Source organism: Patiria miniata, unplaced genomic scaffold (genome assembly GCF_015706575.1).
Source record: "Patiria miniata isolate m_02_andy unplaced genomic scaffold, ASM1570657v1 HiC_scaffold_1, whole genome shotgun sequence".
NCBI lineage: Eukaryota > Metazoa > Echinodermata > Asteroidea > Valvatida > Asterinidae > Patiria > Patiria miniata.
Window position 1 is genome coordinate 15681714 of NW_024037047.1, and position 4909 is coordinate 15686622.

Sequence of the window (4909 nt, forward strand, 5' to 3'; positions counted from 1 at the left end):
ATATTTCCTCCAAATACTTCTTTCGTAGTTCAATTAATTACCGACATGTATATTACTGACATATACAGTATGTGGCTGTATACAATGAACGTGTACATCCTTTTTGCGTGTTTCTGGTGTATTTTCTTTGAGTGTGATGATAATACTGTATAATTACATGTACTTGTAAGGAGTAAGTTTGGAAAATCACTCACTAAATTAAGGTCTGAATGACTTCTGTGTGGTTTCCTTATTATCTCAGCCATGAGATATACATAGCGCCCTCTGGTGTCCACAAGAGAGATTTCAGGTATGCAAGAAAGGAGAGTTAGCGTGAGTTTATACGAAAACACAATTGTCTATTTTTCGTGGAATTTCCAATTTCGTTTGCACACGTTTGCGTATCAAACTTGCAACATGAGAAAGGGAAGCACTTTCTGATTAGCCTATAAAGAGGGTAAGTATGCTTCTAAAGCAAAAATAAACTACAAACTAAGCCTAAATGTGAAAATCAAAATTTGACAAAGTTCTAAAAGTTTTTGTTTAGGTGGAAGTGTGGCCTTCATTTAGAGGTAGTCCAGTAAATTGGCCACATTTATGGGGCTCAGTCAAACCCAGGTCAACGACAAAACTAGTACTGCCTGCATTTGTTAATTACAGAGTCCGGGGGAATATAAAGGTTGCAGTCCGATTGAGCTGAACTCACCATCCATGGCTACCCCAGTTTCGGTAGTAGTGGTCGGTACTCCGTTGTTCGTCATGTTCCCCGCCGCCGCCGGTGCCGCTTGGAAGAACTGAGTCCCGGGCGCTGGAGGTGCGTTCACCGCACGCTGCTGAACCATTGCACTTTGATTGCTCACCAAGCCCGGAGCGGTGAACGATGCGTAGTTGGTCGGTGCAGTGACGTTGTTAGCCGCGGCTCTCTCCTCGGTAGCTGGGGCGCGACCGACACTACTGCCCAGGGGCGTCCTGGTACGGTCTGCGGCGTTGATCCGCAACATAAGGAAGGGACGACTGCCGGGGTTTGTACTGCCGCCTCTGGTGTGGCATCTTGGGATAGGCAGGCAGAACTCTCAACCAGCAAAAAGGACAGGCAATTCCTCGGCCTGCTGTACCGCAGAACCGTGCTCACGTTACAATAAATATTGCTGAAATATTCTTAGAACCCGCAATTGCATCACTACCTGGAGAATCATTTTATCCGTATCCATGTTCCAGTGGAAAATTGCATTCGAAAATGTAAGTTTGTTTTTGCAGGAGAGTTTTTATTTTCGTGTTACGGCTCAGAAGATCTATACCGAAGTGATTTTTGGCGCCCGTTGAAGGGCGTGTAAGAGGACGAAATCAGGGCTCCGACGCCTCATAAGTCCGACAAAATCTCATCCCCTAACCAAATAAAGGCCAGTATAAAGTCCGACGCCCCATAGGTCCGACGCCTCGTAGGTCCGACGCCCCATAAGTCCGATTCCTCATAGGTTCGAAACATCGTTTGTCCGTTGTGGGAATTATGAGGTGTCGGACTTATGTGGTTAAGATGTTTGAGTACTGCGCATTTATATTAAATCAAAGAATTTGCATGTGCCTCAAATACTCATCAATTTAATAGTACAAATAACAGTTAACCCTACTTTTAGGAATTTTACCATAAAAGTCTTTTTTTTTTCCGGATGTTACAATACATGTTAACAAACTGAACAGGTCCATCAAAATAGTCGGTAAGATAAAGGTACAAAGCTTGTTTATATCTTGGTAAAGTATGATAACTTTACTTGACATTGTACACAGCTTAACTCAGCAGTTCGTTTGCAATCATTAACATTACAAAACAAAATCAAAAGTTTTTGAAATACTGATTCATCTTGTTTGAGACAGATGAGTAAACCCTGGGGTGAACAGAATAGTACAGTAGCTTGAAGCTACGACTGGTAGCTGGAAAGGGAGGGTCACTAATCGATACCAATGATTCAACAGCCATCAATCTGACATGATCTCAAAAATAAACTACAATGGGAACCACTGTCCCTACGTAGACAAAAAAGACGACTGCTGGTCCTATACACAACGCTTTATCTCGGCTGCTTAATTTTCATAGAGCTGCTTAAGCAACGGAATTGCATATAAGCACAAAAAAAGTTTGCTTAATATAATCAGGTTACCCTCCAAAATTCCATGCTATTGTTATGAAAAGTAAACAACAATTAAATACCAGTCACAAGCAATGTACATCGCATTGAGTTTTGGCCGGTTACATGATTATATTAAGCAAGGTTTTTTTTTGTGCTGAAGCAAATTTTGTGCTGAAGCAGCTCTATGAATCTGGTCACCTGTCCATCCCAGCTAAAAAAAAAAAAATCTTGAGCCAGACTGCACGTCCGCCCCTATTCACTAGTAATCGCACATTCCAGCGTATAAAGCCAAGAAGGACTGTTTAAAGTTTTCTTTCTTTCCACTGTGGTGGACTGGAATAATTTACCTTACAACATCAAAGCAACAGACTAGAACCATCACCATTAAAAACCAAACTTCAAAAGCACGTAAGAGAGTAAACATGACGTGCGCACTCAATCACAACCCTGTCCTGGTACTTCAAACTGTTGCGGAGCAACGCAGGGAGTGTTGGACAGTACCTTATCATTATTCAGATCCCATATCGCGTTATAAATAGGTTGCTTAAAATTGGGATTCTTTTGTTCACTTTTGTCCACGGGGTAGAGCTTGGCTAGATTCCAGGGTTGGGTATAAGTTGTTAAAATTATATACATTTGTTCAGACTGTATGTTTTGTATGCTGGGAATCAGTTGTGTTTTGAGTAGCAGTGCGGCTGGTTGGCCTTTCTGTGAAATAAAAACGGAGTTAAGTTTTTGGAGTTGAACATCCGTTTAGTGTTGTACGTGTCCTCCATTTTGTGCTAGATGTGACCCGATGTGTCAAGGCAAAAGGGTGTAACTACAAATGATAAACCATTTTGCCATGTTATAGGCAGTATGTTATATGCATTGTAGAAGTGCAATAATAGTGCATTTGGATATGCTTTGTCAAGATACAGCCTTTTGCCAAAATAATCCTTTTAATTATTTTTGTGGTACTTCATGTTAAAAAGAGTGTAACTGGTTTCAAATGGCCTCTATCCAAAACTCAGTAAGGACAAGAAACTGGAATGTCTACTGTGCACTTACAACATTATTCACAACCTGTGGTAGAAAATTTATTTAATTTCTGCTAAAATAGAAAAGAAATCAAGACCTTTAACTTTGATACTGATTTTTCTTGAAATGCGGGTTTTTTTTTTTTAATTCACCCTGCAGGGCCGCTCCAGCTTCTTTCATTTGCTGTGATTTTTTTTTCTGATCCACCACCTTAACCCTAAAGGGGCCGGGTTATTTTGACCATCTCTCAGCCGGGGGGGGGCGGATTCGCCCCCCCTAATATCTCGGCCATCGAGTGACGAAAAATTTTGAAACTCGATACATGCATAGAGCAACTCTTCTTTGACATACCCAAGAAATTTCATGACTATAGGTCAAAGGGTTTTGGAATTATAGCTAATTAATTATTCATATGTATGAATGTAAATTCTGCTCTTTGTACACGACGTATATGCGAAAATTCAGTTTTCACGGCGCGTAGCGCCGGAAAATTTTTCGCTAGGCGGCAACCCGTGATCCGATTTTTATGTTTTTGATATCAAAAGATGCGCAAAGCTCGAGGCTAAAAAGTCATAACAGCTCGTGTCGCGAAACAAAATTTTTTTAGAGGCTATCACGGAAAATGTTGAGGGGGGGGCGGATTCCGCCCCCCCCCCCGGCCCTTTTAGGGTTAATGAGACTTAAAGTAAATTGGTGATTTGGACTGTATTCATGTGTGTTTATTCAGTATATGTACGCATGTATGTATGCAGACAGTGTATCTGATATATACTGTGGTACGTATGTAACTTATTATGGATAAATGTCTACTTAAGCAATATTTCGAAATGCAGCATGAGCGTATGTACCATTATAGTGCGCTGGTTTGTCATTTTACCCCAAGGGGGCAGTCTGCCCCACTGGTTTCTCCCGTCAGTACCACAACTCCAGACACCTACATGTGAAATACAACGTAGGCCTATACTCTACTGTTACGGTGTTCTGTACTTGGGCTATTTTTTGTAACATGTATGGCTTGTGGGTAAGTCCATTAATGATATGGCATACGGAGTAAATTAAAATATGCTAACTAAAGTGACTGTTACCATGGTACAGCCACAGTGAAGCACAATACAGGCTCACATCAAAGATATACATTGTAAATGTTTGTGAGTATTACTGCTTTGAATTTCTCAGCAATACAGGGTGACACCCCCCCCCAAAAAAAAGCACGCAACCCTAAAACATATGTGCCTTAAATAAAAAGGATCTTTGGATTTCTATGTTTTTGATTAACGCTGAGAGCTTTTTCTTCCAAATTATGAGAAATCATGGAAATAGCACTTTGAGTTGCTGAGAAAATGCCAATGATGTAAAAGTAGTCATTGTTCATCCTGTACACACAAAAAATACCACAGTAAGGGATTTTCACTATATCTATGTGTGCATGTCCTAATTACAAACAACACGGCACATAATATGACAAGAGTACAAATGAATTTGATGGAAATATTTTTTTTTATTTTTTTTTATTTCATCCTTTTTAGTCCTATTTTAAACCCTTTCAGCATCATAAATATGTCAAAACACTAAAGAAATTGCACAAATAAAGGATCATTTCACAGTAGGCTTACAGTCAAAATGTTTCCCTGTTTGGAATACTTGTGTACAGGATGAAAAATGACTACTTTTACATAATTGGCATTTTTCTTAGCAACCCAACGTGCTATTTTCATGATTTGTTTTCAGTATTAGAAAGAAAAAAGCTCGCAGCTTTAATATGATACCCAAAACATGAAAATCTA